Source organism: Elephas maximus, chromosome 8, assembly GCF_024166365.1.
Source record: "Elephas maximus indicus isolate mEleMax1 chromosome 8, mEleMax1 primary haplotype, whole genome shotgun sequence".
NCBI lineage: Eukaryota > Metazoa > Chordata > Mammalia > Proboscidea > Elephantidae > Elephas > Elephas maximus.
Genome location: NC_064826.1, coordinates 65,027,445 through 65,042,231, shown reverse-complemented (window position 1 = coordinate 65,042,231; position 14,787 = coordinate 65,027,445). Strand labels below are relative to the sequence as shown.

The 14,787-nt window shown below is 37.3% G+C and overlaps 1 protein-coding gene across 11 annotated transcripts in view; it reads right to left on the bottom strand.

The window, feature by feature from the left end:
• The window catches only part of PPP1R9A (protein phosphatase 1 regulatory subunit 9A), a 364,328-nt gene that overhangs the window by 135,665 nt on the left and 213,876 nt on the right, over positions 1 to 14,787 (bottom strand). The gene's annotated exons all lie outside the window — the stretch shown is intronic.

Here is a 14,787-nt window from a genome sequence, read left to right as displayed (position 1 = left end):
TCACCCCACTTCTTTCCAGGGAATACCACCACCAGCAACTGCAGGAAATATTTTTTTTTTTTATTCAAGTTATATACTTTAAAAACATAATGCTTATAAATACAGAGACATAGATAAATATATATATATATATATATAGATGAACACACACATACATATGTGTGGGGTTTGCGTGTGTATATTTAAGAACAATATACAGTATTAGTGTTTAGTGCATAATACTTTTAAATTAATACACATTTTGTTTTAGATATGCCATTTTTATTCTTCATAATGAAATATTTCAGACTTGGAGAAATGTAGAAGGAATAAGATAATAAGCAATCATGTACTCAACTTTCAACTCTATCAAATTTTAACACTGTGCAATATTTTAGTAAGATTTTTTTCTCAAGAAATACACTATAGGAAAGTTGAAGCCCCTTTATTATTTGTCTCTAATCCTATTCCCCAGATGTAATCATCATACTAATTTCTGTGTCTAGCATTTCTATTGATTTTCTGAAATAGAAATAATCTGTATGAATGCATAGGCATAGTATGTGTACATGTGCCGTGTTTTCAAAATTATGTAGTATACCTCTCTCTTTCTGCAATTTAGGTTGCTTCCTTCCCATTGTTTGACATTTATTCATGGCGATAAATGTAATTCTAGCTAATTCTTTTTAATAACTATGTGGTATTACCTTTTACAAGTAAAACAAAGTATATTTATTCATTATTTCACAGATGGACAATTGAATGGTTTTCAATTTCAGCTATCATAAATAATGTTGCAATAACCATGTCGTATGTATATTCAACTTCATTCCTTTCTATGCCAGAATAATATTCCGTTCTACATATATACCATATTTTGTTTACCCATTTATCTGTTGATGACACTTGGGTTGTTTCTAGCTTTTGGCTATTGTGAATAATACTGCAATGAATATTGCCTCCCTCCTATCAATTCTAATTAGGAAAAGCAAAGACCCAAGTACAGCTCAGGAAAAAGAAAAATGAAGATAATGAGCCAGGTTAGAAGAACATTTTATGAAATGTCAAAAATAATTATGAAGGTATATTAACTGAGACAATGTAGTACTGATGAAATGATAAACAGACACATACAACCAAATTGAGAACCCAGAAACATGTTGATGCACATTTGAAAACTTGACAACGATAGCACTATAAATCAGGGGTGAAAAGAGCAATTCTTCATTAAATGTTGCTATGCCAATTGTTTATACATTTGGAAAAAATGAGATTGCTAACACATTATAATAAAAAAACAATTTCAGATTTATAATTACCTAAATGCAGAAAAGCAAAAATATGAAGACCTTTAGAAGAAAATATAGGATGTCTTTACAGCCTTGGGGCAGAGAGGGATTACTTATACAAAACGTAAAAAATACCTAATATAAAGGTAAAATTACAGGTGTGATTTTATTTAAAATTATTTTTCTCAAAACCGCTATCTTTCAAAAGAATGTAAAAAGACAAGCTATAGATTGTGTGAAAAGACTTGGAAAAAAGTAGATGCCCTGTTTATTCCCCATTCTATAATTCTGTTTATGCCAACCCCTTTCCTGCAATGGCATCCTCTCTTGACAAATTCTCATTTAAAAATGTTCTCTCACAAACTTTGTAAAGACACACCTTTCTCAAGTAAACGTTACCTAACCTTAATACTTTTTTAAAATTTTATATCTTTCTTCATGTGTAGAAACAACTTATACCATATAATTTAATATTTTCTGTACTGCTTCATAATATTTATTTTGCTGCTGTGTAGGGGTGTGTTGAGCGGGGGGAAACTTCGTGTTATAAGTTGATTCTAAGTTACTTTAATGGCCAAAATTATGCCTTGTGTCTCTTCTTAACCTTTATATAAAATAAAATAGAATACCCATGAAAGTAATATGGGCTCAAAATACGCTTTGATAGTGACAGATCATCAGTGTTTTTGAGTGACCAATGATTATATTTATACATGTGTGGCAACTATCCCAAGCAAATTTATTCTTCGCAGTACAAATTGATTGAATTATCATGCACTCTGCTAACCAAAAGGCTGGAGGTTCAAGTCCATCAAGAGATGCCTTGGAAAAAAGGCCTAGAGATTTACTTCCTAAAAATCAGCCAATGAAAACCTTATGGTGCACAGTTCTACTGACACACACACGGTCACCATGAGTTGGAACTGACTTGACAGCAGCTAATACTGGTATAAAAGATAAAGGCAAGAAGAAATATTTTATCTTTCAAATATTTTAATTTTAAATACGCTTTTTATTTTGAAAGCCAAATTAAGTTTGAAGTATGAAATTTGAAAGATAACAGAGTTGGTCTTTCAACAACAAAAAAGAAATCAACTAATATCACAAAACAGTATGTGTACTAATTGCTTAATGAGAAGCTATTTTGTTATGTAAAACTTCATCTAAAGTACAATATATATATATGTATACATACATACACATATATATATATATATATATATATATATAAAGTAAAAGTGGAGTTTCAAAGTACCAAAGAACAGTCATATTTAACTAAGTGAAAAGATAAGGCACCTTTAATCAGGCAAGAACATTTGAGAACGTAGGCATTTTACGGAAAGACAAAAGTTTACAGGTGAATAAGGGAAGTTACTAAATAAGGATAAGAAAATTTTAAAAGGAATTCCTTTAAAAAAGTTAGTACAGACAAAGCTTTGGAAGGAAGTCAGAATAAAAGAAAAATACAGGTTTTTACATTATCAGTAAACAGAATGATCACTGGTAAAAGAAAACTTGAGTGAAAAGTGCTTTAATGCATAAAAATAAAGAACTTCAAGCTAGGTCAAAAAAGTTTCTGAAAATAGACATCCTTGTACAGAATGATTTAGATGAAATGAGTATAATTTAAGGAACATTTCTAAGTACCCTAATCAGAAAAAAAGACAGCAAAAGTGATAGAAAAATATAAGTAGAGAAAATAATATGCTTGTTTCATTTATTGGACTGATTCATTCACTCAGTAATTTAGCAATACTGATTCAATTCTGACTGTATTCCAAGGACAGAGAGAGTTTTTGGGATACAAATATGAGTGAGGTTTGGTCCTTGTTTTGTAATAACATAAACATAAACATACATATACATAAGCACACATCTATATGCATATATAGTAATATGTATATGAGTTGCAGAGATTGGAGGCATGGGGGCGTGGTAGGTTACAGGAAATATTACGATACATGTATTAAGGAAGTTCTGAACAAAGTAGGCTGGTGTTAAGAAAACCCGCTGCTATCAAGTCGATTCCAACTCGCAGCGAGCCTATGAGACAGAGCAGAACTGCCCCATAGGGTTTCCAAGGAGTGGCTGGTAGATTTAAACTGCCAATCTTTCGGTTAGCAGCTCAACGCTTAACCACTGTGGCACCAGCACTCCAATTTGGTGTAAAGAGGAGAGGGCTACTGACTCTGTGAGGTAAAGATTAATTGGAGCAATTGCAAAAAAAAAGACTGAGACAAGAAGGATTCACAAGGAAATTATGTTTTTCCAAATAAGCGAAGAAAATCAAAAAACATAATATATAATACTGTCACAAAAAAATGGTGATGTGACTCTCAAAAAGGTTAGATTACTGTGAATCACCTTTAGGAAAAATAAGAGCACATATATAAAAAATAAATAAAATAAAATCATACGGAAACTCGCAACAAAAAAGACTGATTCCTAGAACTGGAATCAATCCATCCACACATGTGCCTGACTGCTTATCAAGAGTCAAGTACTGACAAAGTACTATATGACACACCAGATACATAACCATGGTTCTCGCTTTTAATAAGTTTGCCATGAAATCTAGAGATAGACACTCAACATAGCATGATGGCTAACAACTGAACACAAATACATGTGCTATAGACTACTATTCTCAAGAGTACAGAGGCCAGAAGTTCAGCTGAGCTCAACCAGTAAGAGATAAAAGGTTTCATTGAGGAGGCGGGGCCAAGATGGCGGACTAGGTGGACGCTACCACAGATCCCTCTTGCAACAAAGACTCGGAAAAACAAGGGAATCGATCACATACATAACAATCTATGAACTCTGAACAACAAGCACAGACTTAGAGATGGAAAACGAACAAATACGGGCAGACAGCGACCGTTTTCAGAACCAGGAGCCAGCGTACCAGGCAGGTGACCTTCGGAGCCTGATCTGGGGCAGAGCCCAGGGGGGCAGACAGCACAGAAGGGGGGCCCACCCCTTCCCCCCTCCAAACCCATCCCGGGAGGAAGTCTAGCTGGTTGGCGCGGGCGGCGTAGAGGCGCAGCCGGAGGGAGAAGCACCCGGGAGGCAGTGACTGATCTGGGAGTGGGGAAAACAGCGTCCCAGCTGGGGAGCCGTCCCACCGGGAGTTAGGCGAGAAGCGGACAGGGCACAAGCGGGGGGGGGGGGTCACCTATATTTCCCTAAAGTGACCCCGGGGCGGGGCCCACACGTTCGTGCGGGAGGACGCACACCCAGTCTGCGCGTGTGGCACGGCACACCGGAGGGAGAAATCCCCGGAAGTGACTGGTCTCGGAGCGGGGAAAGCAGCGTCCCAGACGGGAGCCATTCCGCTGGGATTTGGGCGTGCGCGCGGGCGGGACGTGAGCGCGGGGTCCATTTTTATTCCCCTGAATTGACCCAGGGGGCGGGCCCACTTGGCTGTGCGGGTGACGCCCACCCAGTTCACACGAGAGGGGTGGCGCACCGGAAGGAGAAGTCCCCGGGAGGAAGTGACTGGTCCCGGAACGGGGAAAGCAGCGTCCCAGCCCGGAAGTCGTCTTGCTGGGATTTGGGAGCGCCCACGGGCGGGGCGTGACCGCGGGGCCCAATTATATTCGCCTGGATAGACCCTGGGGGCGGGCCCACCCATTCGTGCGGGAAACGCCCACCCAGTGCGCGCGAGCGGTGCCGCGCACCGGAGGGAGAAGTCCCCTAGCCGGGGACCCGTCCCACCCAGATTTTGGCGAACGGGGGTGGAGCATGAACGCGGTGTTCAGCTCTATATTCTGTGGTGCTACACTCCTAGCTCTCTGATCCCTCCCCCACCCTCCCCAGGCGGCCCCATTAACATCCGAATACCCGGAGCCAGAGGGAGAATTCAGATAGGGATCTGACTGCATTTTTTTTAGCTGACTACCTGGAAAATCTAGTTTCCCAGTGATGCCTCGGAGACAGCAGTCCATATCAAACCACATAAAGAAACAGACCATGACAGCTTCTCCAACCCCCCAAACAGAAGAATCAAAATCTCTCCCAAATGAAGATACAATCCTGTAATTATCAGATACAGAATATAAAAAACTAATTTACAGAATGCTTAAAGATATCACAAATGAAATTAGGATAAATGCAGAAAAACCCAAGGAACACACTGATAAAACTGTTGAAGAACTCAAAAAGATTATTCAAGAACATAGTGGAAAAATTAACAAGTTGCAAGAATCCATAGAGAGACAGCATGTAGAAATCCAAAAGATTAACAATAAAATTACAGAATTTGACAACGCAATAGAAAGTCAGAGGAGCAGACTCGAGCAATTAGAATGTAGACTGGGACTTCTGGAGGACCAGGGAAACAACACCAACACAGCTGGAAAAAAATCAGATAAAAGAATTAAAAAAAATGAAGAAACCCTAAGAATCATGTGGGACTCTATCAAGAAGGATAACTTGCGAGTGATTGGAGTCCCAGAACAGGGAGAGGGGACAGAAAACACAGAGAAAATAGTTGAAGAAATCCTGACACAAAACTTCCCTGACATCATGAAAGACGAAAGGATATCTATCCAAGATGCTCATCGAACCCCATTTAAAATTGATCCAAAAAGAAAAACACCAAGACACATTATCATCAAACTTGCCAAAACCAAAGACAAACAGAAAATTTTAAAAGCAGCCAGGGAGAAAAGAAAGGTTTCCTTCAAGGGAGAATCAATAAGAATAAGTTCAGACTACTCAGCAGAAACCATGCAGGCAAGAAGGGAATGGGACGACGTATACAGAGCACTGAACGAGAAAAACTGCCAACCAAGGATCATATATCCAGCAAAACTCTCTCTGAAATATGAAGCAGAAATTAAGATATTTACAGATAAATACAAGTTTAGAGAATTTGCAAAAACTAAACCAAGACTGCAAGAAATGCTAAAGGAGATTGTTTGGCCGGATGAACAATAATATCAGGTACCAGCACAACACAAGGTCACAAAACAGAACGTCCTGATATCAACGCAACTCAAATAGGGAAAGCACAAAAACAAACAAATTAAGACTAATTCTAAAAAATAAATAAATAAACGAAATAATACACATAACAGGAAATCATGGAAATCAATAGATAAACGATCACAATAATCAAAAAGAGGGACTAAATATAGGAGGCATTGAACTGCCAGATGGAGAGTGATACAAGGCGATATAGAACGATACAAGTTAGGTTTTTACTTAGAAAAATAGGGGTAAATAAAAAGGTAACCACAAAAAGGAATATCAATTCCATAACTCAAAAAAAAAGCCAAGAAAAACGTAACGACTCAATAAACACAAAGTTAAACATTATGAAAATGAGGATCTCACAAGCTACTAAGAACAACGTCTCAGCACAAAAAAGCATGTGGAAAAATGAAATGGCCAACAACACACATGAAAAGGCATCAAAATGACAGCACTAAAAACTTATTTATCTATAATTACGCTGAATGTAAATGGACTAAATGCACCAATAAAGAGACAGAGAGTCACGGACTGGATAAAAAAACACGATCCATCTATATTCTGCCTACAAGAGACACACCTTAGACTTAGAGACACAAACTAAAACTCAAAGGATGGAAAAAAATATATTAAGCAAACAATAAGCAAAAAAGAAGAGTAGCAATATTAATTTCTGACAAAATAGACTTTAGACTTAAATCCGCCACAAAGGATAAAGAAGGTCACTATATAATGATAAAAGGGACAATTGATCAGGAAGACATAACCATATTAAATATTTACGCACCTAATGACAGGGCTGCAAGATACATAAATCAAATTTTAACAGAACTGAAAAGCGAGATAGACACCTCCACATTTATAGTAGGAGACTTCAACACACCACTTTCGGAGAAGGACAGGACATCCAGTAAGAAGCTCAATAGAGACACGTCAGACCTACTTACAACAATCAACCAACTTGACCTCATTGACTTATACAGAACTCTCCACCCAACTGCTGCAAAATATACTTTTTTTCCTAGTGCACATGGAACATTCTCTAGAATAGACCACATATTAGGTCATAAAACAAATCTTTCCAGAATCCAAAACATCGAAATATTACAGAGCATCTTCTCAGACCACAAGGCAATGCAGCTAGATATCAGTAACAGAAAAACTAGGGAAAAGAAATCAAATACTTGGAAACTGAACAATACCCTCCTGAAAAAAGACGGGGTTATAGAAGACATCAAGGAGGGAATAAGGAAATTCTTAGAAAGCAACGAGAACGAAAATACTTCTATCAAAACCTCTGGGACACAGCAAAAGCAGTGCTCAGAGGCCAATTTATATCGATAAATGCACACATACAAAAAGGAGAAAGAGCCAAAATCAGAGAACTGTCCCGACAACTTGAACAAATAGAAAGTGAGCAACAAAAGAACCCATCAGGCACCAGAAGAAAACAAATAATAAAAATTAGAGCTGAACTAAATGAATTAGAGAACAGAAAAACAATTGAAAGAATTAACAAAGCCAAAAGCTGGTTCTTTGAAAAAATTAACAAAATTGATAAACCATTGGCTAGACTGACTAAAGAAAAACAGGAAAGGAAACAAATAACCCGAAAAAGAAACGAGAAGGACCACATCACAACAGAACCAAATGAAATCAAAAGAATCATATCAGATTACTACATAAAATTGTACTCTAACAAATTTGAAAACCTAGAAGATATGGATAAATTCTTGGACCAATACTACCTACCTAAACTAACACATTCAGAAGTAGAACAACTAAATAGACCCATAACAAAAAAAGAGATTGAAACGGTAATCAAAAAACTTCCAACAAAAAAAAGTCCTGGCCCAGATGGCTTCACTGCAGAGTTCTACCAAACCTTCAGAGAAGACTTAACACCATTACTATTGAAGGTATTTCAAAGCATAGAACAAGACGGAATACTACCCAACTCATTCTATGAAGCTACCATCTCCCTGATACCAAAACCAGGTAAAGACATTACAAAAAAAGAAAATTTTAGACCTATATCCCTCATGAACATAGATGCAAAAATCCTCAACAGAATTCTAGCCAATAGAATCCAACAACACATCAAAAAAATAATACACCCTGATCAAGTGGGATTTATACCAGGTATGCAAGGCTGGTTTAATATCAGAAAAACCATTAATGTAATCCATCACATAAATAAAACAAAAGATAAAAACCACATGATCTTATCAATAGATGCAGAAAAGGCATTTGACAAAGTTCAATACCCATTTATGATAAAAACTCTTACCAAAATAGGAATTGAAGGAAAATTCCTCAACATAATAAAGGGCATCTATGCAAAGCCAACAGCCAATATCACTCTAAATGGAGAGAACCTGAAAGCATTTCCCTTGAGAACGGGAACCAGACAAGGATGCCCTTTATCACCACTCTTATTCAACATCGTACTTGAAGTCCTAGCCAGGGCAATTAGGCTAGACAAAGAAATAAAGGGTATCCAGATTGGTAAAGAGGAAGTAAAGCTATCGCTATTTGCAGATGACATGATCGTATACATGGAAAACCCTAAGGAATCCTCCAGAAAACTACTGAAACTAATAGAAGAGTTTGGAAGAGTCTCAGGATATAAAATAAACATACAAAAATCACTTGGATTCCTCTACATCAACAAAAAGAACACCGAAGAGGAAATAACCAAATCAATACCATTCACAGTAGCCCCCAAGAAGATAAAATACTTAGGAATAAATCTTACCAAGGATGTAAAAGACCTATACAAAGAAAACTATAAAACTCTGCTACAAGAAATTCAAAAGGACATACTTAAGTGGAAAAACATACCCTGCTCATGGATAGGAAGACTTAACATAGTAAAAATGTCTATTCTACCAAAAGCCATTTATACATATAACGCACTTCCAATCCAAATACCAATGTCATACTTTAAGGGGATAGAGAAACAAATCACTAATTTCATATGGAAAGGAAAGAACCCCCGGATAAGCAAAACATTACTGAAAAAGAAGAACAAAATGGGAGGCCTCACCCTACCTGATTTCAGAACCTATTATATAGCTACAGTAGTCAAAACAGCCTGGTACTGGTACAAGAACAGGCACATAGACCAATGGAACAGAATTGAGAACCCAGATATAAATCCATCCACGTATGAGCAGCTGATATTTGACAAAGGACCAGTGTCAGTCAATTGGGGAAATGATAGTCTTTTTAACAAATGGTGCTGGCATAACTGGATATCCATTTGCAAAAGAATGAAACAGGACCCATACCTCACACCATGCACAAAAACTAACTCCAAGTGGATCAAAGACCTAAACATAAAGACTAAAACGATAAAAATCATGGAAGAAAAAATAGGGACAACCCTAGGAGCCCTAATACAGGGCATAAACAGAATACAAAACATTACCAAAAATGATGAAGAGAAACCAGATAACTGGGAGCTCCTAAAAATCAAACACCTATGCTCATCTAAAGACTTCACCAAAAGAGTAAAAAGACCACCTACAGATTGGGAAAGAATATTCAGCTATGACATCTCAGACCAGCGCCTGATCTCTAAAATCTACATGATTCTGTCAAAACTCAACCACAAAAAGACAAACAACCCAATCAAGAAGTGGGCAAAGGATATGAACACACATTTCACTAAGGAAGATATTCAGGCAGCCAACAGATACATGAGAAAATGCTCCCGATCATTAGCCATTAGAGAAATGCAAATTAAAACTACGATGAGATTCCATCTCACACCAACTAGACTGGCATTAATCCAAAAAACACAAAATAATAAATGTTGGAGAGGCTGCAGAGAGATTGGAACTCTCATACACTGCTGGTGGGATTGTAAAATGGTACAACCACTTTGGAAATCCATCTGGCGTTATCTTAAACAGTTAGAAATAGAACTCCCATACAACCCAGAAATCCCACTCCTCGGAATATACCCTAGAGATACAAGAGCCTTCACACAAAGAGATATATGCACACCCATGTTTATTGCAGCTCTGTTTACAATAGCAAAAAGCTGAAAGCAACCAAGATGTCCGTCAACGGACGAATGGGTAAATAAACTGTGGTATATTCACACAATGGAATACTACGCATCGATAAAGAACAGTGACGAATCTCTGAAACATTTCATAACATGGAGGAATCTGGAAGGCATTATGCTGAGCGAAATGAGTCGGTTGCAAAAGGACAAATATTGTATAAGACCACTATTATAAGATCTTGAGAAATAGAAAAAACGGAGAAGGACACATACTTTTGTGGTTACAAAGAGGGGAGGGAGGGAGGGAGGGAGAGGGCTTTTTATTGATCAATCAGTAGATAAGAACTGTTTTGGGTGAAGGGAAAGACAACACACAATACAAGGAAGGTCAGCCTAATTGGACTGGACTAAAAGCAAAGAGGTTTCCGGGATAAAATGAAAGCTTCAAAGGTCAGCGGAGCAGGGGCTGGGGTCTGGGGAACTTGGCTTGAGGGGACTTCTAAGTCAATGGGCAAAATAATTCTATTATGAAAACACTCTGCATCCCACTTTGAATTGTGGCGCCTGGGGTCCTAAATGCCAACAAGCGGCCATCTAAGATACATCAATTGGTCTCAACCCACCTGGAGCAAAGGCAAAGGAAGAACACCAAGGTCACACGACAACTAAGAACCCAAGAGACAGAAAGGGCCACATGAACCAGAGACCTACATTATCCTCAGACCAGAAGAACTAGTTGGTGCCCAGCCACAATCGATGTCTGCCCTGTCAGGGAGCACAACAGACAACTCCTGAGGGAGCAGGAGACCAATGGGATACAGACCCCAAATTCTCATTAAAAGACCACACCTAATGTTATGATTGCGACTAGAGGAATCCCAGAGACAATGCTCCCCAGAACTTCTGATGGCACAGGACAGGAACCATCCCTGAAGACAAATCATCAGGCATGAAAAGGACTGGTCAGTGGGTGGGAGAGAGATGCTGATGAAGAGTGAGCTAATTAAATCAGGTGGACACAGGAGAGTGTGTTGGCAACTCTTGACTGGAGGGGGGAAGGGAAGATAGAGAGAGAGGGAAGATGGCAAAATTGGCACGAAACGAGAGACTGTAAGGGCTGACTCAATAGGGGGAGAGCAAGTGGGAGAAGGGAGTAAGATGTATGTAAACCTACATGTGACAGACCGATTGGAATGGTAAATGTTCACTTGAAGCTTAATAAAAATTAAAAAAAAAAAAACATATAACAAAGAAAAAAAAGAAAACAACTGAGAAAAAAAAAAAGGTTTCATTAAGGAACTGGACCCTAAATCCAGCCTTGAAGTAAAAGTAATAAAATGTTGAGAGAAAGATTATTCTGGATAGAGGTGAAGGGTATGAAGAGAAATGTGATATTAAAAAAAGAAACTAACCTCCCAACCAAAAAACAAACAAAAAAACCAAAGTCACAGGACAGTTTCACTGGGGAATTCTACTAAACATTTATAGAAGTGTCACCAATCCTTCTTAAACGCTTCTTTACAAAAAAAAAAAAAAAACAAGGGGAAACACTTCTCGATTCATTCTACGAGGCTAGCATTACCCTTGAAACAAAAGCCAAATAAAGACACCACAAAAAAGCTACAGACCAATATCCCTTATGAATATAGATGCAAAAATCCTCAACAAAATACTAGCAACTGAATCCAAAGGATTATACACCGTGATCAAGTGGGATTTACCCCAGGAATGCAAGGTTCAACATTAGAAAATCAATGAATGTAATCAATCACGTTAACAGAACAAAGGAAAAAGCCATATGATCAATTGATGAAGAAAAAATATTTGACAAAATCTAATACTCTTTCATGATAAAAACACTCAACAAACTAGGAATAGAAGGAAAATTCCACATTCTGATAAAGGGCATTTATGAAAAACTCATAGCTCACATCATACTCAATAGAAAAACACATTTTCCCTTGAAATATGGAACAAAACAAGGATACCCGCTCTCACCACTACTATTCAACATTGTACTGGAAGTTCTAGCCAGAGCATTAGGGAAGAAAAAGAAATAAAAGTTATCCAAATTGGGAAGGGAAAATTAAAAGTATGCCTTTTCATGGATGACACGATCCTATATAAAAAACCCTAAAGAATCAACAAGAGAGTTACTAGAGTCAATAAGCAAATTCAGCAATGTAGCAGGGTACAAGGTCAACACACAAAAATCAGTTGGATTTCTATACACTTGCAATGAGCAATCTGAAAAGGAAATTAAGAAAACAATTCCATTTATAATAGTATCTAAAGAATAAATATCAAGGAATAAATTTAACCAGGGAGGCGGAAGACCTGTACACTGAAAACTTTGAGGTTTTGCTGAAAGAAATTAAAGGAAACCTAAGTTAATGGAAGGATATTCCATGCCCATGGATTGGAAGACTTAATACTGTTGAAATGTCAATGCTACCCACCATGATCTACAGATGCAACACAATCCCTACCAAAATTCCAACAGCCTTCTTTGCAGAAACAGAAAAACCAATCCTCCCAATTTATATGAAAATGAAAGATGCCCCAAATAGACAAGAAATTTTGAAAAAGAAGGGGAATGCATACTTCCCAATTTCAAAATGTAGTGTAAAACTAGAGTAATTGTAACTGGTGTAAGTATAGACATATATACCAATGCAGTAGAATTCAGAGTCCAGAATAAACCCAAATATCTATGGTCAATTGATTTTCAACAAAGGCTTCAATAAGTCCATTCAGTGGAGAAACACTAGTCTCTTCAATAAATGGTGCTGAGACAGCTAGGCTTCCACATACGAGAAAATGAACCTGTATCCATACCTCACACCATATACAAAATTTAACTCAAAATTGATCAGAAACCTAAATACAAGAACTGAAACTTAAAATAAACATAGAGGTAATGCTTCAGGACCGACTTTTCAACAACGGATTCTTAGATATGACACCACAACTACCACCAACAAAAGACAAAACAGATGAATTGCATTTCATCAAAATCTAAAACTTTCGGGCATCGAAGAACTTGATCAACAAAGAGACAACCTTCAGAATGGGCTAAAATATTTGGAAATCATATCTGACAAGGGCTTAATACAGAGGATATATAAAGAACTCTTACAACTCAAAAACAAAAAGACAACTCAATCAAAAAATGAGCAAAAGACTTGAATAGATATTTACCAGAGAAGGTACACAAATGGTCAACAAGCACATGAAAAGATGCTCAATGACATTAGTCACTAGAAAATGCAAATCAAAACCACAATGAAGTATCATTTTCACACCCACTTTTTTTTTTTTTTAAGATAGCTCTAATCAGAAAAATGGACAACGACAGTTGTTGGCAGGCATGTAAAGAAACTGGAACTTTGATTCTTTGTTGTTAAGATTGCAAAATGGTGCAGCCACTGTGGAAAACAGTTTGGCAGTTCCTCAAAAAGTTAAATAGAGAATTATCATATGGCCTAGCAATCTCAATCCTAGGTATCTACCCAAAAGTATAATTAAAGAACTGACACAAACACATACCTGAATAACAATGTTCACTGCAGCACTATTCACAATAACTAAAAGGTGAAAAAAAAACCAAATGTCTATCAACAGATTAATTGATAAAATGTGGTATATCCATACAATGAGATAGTACTCAGCCATACAGAAAAATGTTCTGATACATGCTATGATAGGAATGAACCTTAAGAACATGCTGAATGAAGTAAGTCAGACATAAAAGGACAAATATTGAATGACCCCACTTCTAGGAAATATCTAATTAGGCAAATGCATAAAAACCAAAGTTTATCAGTGGTGGGTAGAACAGGGAAAGAGAGAGTTATTGCTTAAGGGACACTGACTGAGTTTCTGTTTAGGCTAATGAAAAACTTTTGAAAATTGATAGTGGTGATGACTGTACAACATGGTGAATGTAATTATCGTCACTGAATTGTACACTTAAAAATGGCAGATTTTTTGTTGTATATATTTTACCACAATAATACAAATAATTTTAAGTAGACTGCTCTCTGCATCAGACCATCTCAGAATCCAAGGACTAAATATTTATAGAGAATCTAGATTTTTCAAAAATTTTCCAGAATAACAAAGGAAATAGCCTGTTTTTTCCTGGAAATAATATCTACCAAAGTGGAATTTATGAGAACGTAGCTGGCTGAGTTGGTAAAAGCCATCTAGTTCTGGCTAGTTCCTCCATAGTTTCTAAGCGCTCTTCAGCTCCAGTCTGAAATTTCTTATATTCCCCAATTCTTAATCTAAAAACCAGAATCGACGGGAGTAAGGCTAATGAAAATATATAAGTTGGACTATTCTAGGGTTTGTTTAATATTACTGGATAGTTATTTATTGACTCTGATGTTTCTGGGAAAGGAAAAAAATAAAACTCTACCTCACAGGGCTTAAGAAAACAAAGCAACCAAAGATGAATTAAAACGGAGACCAGCTGCAGCAACATTAATGAACTTTGGTCAACAGAGTCTTCCCCCAAAA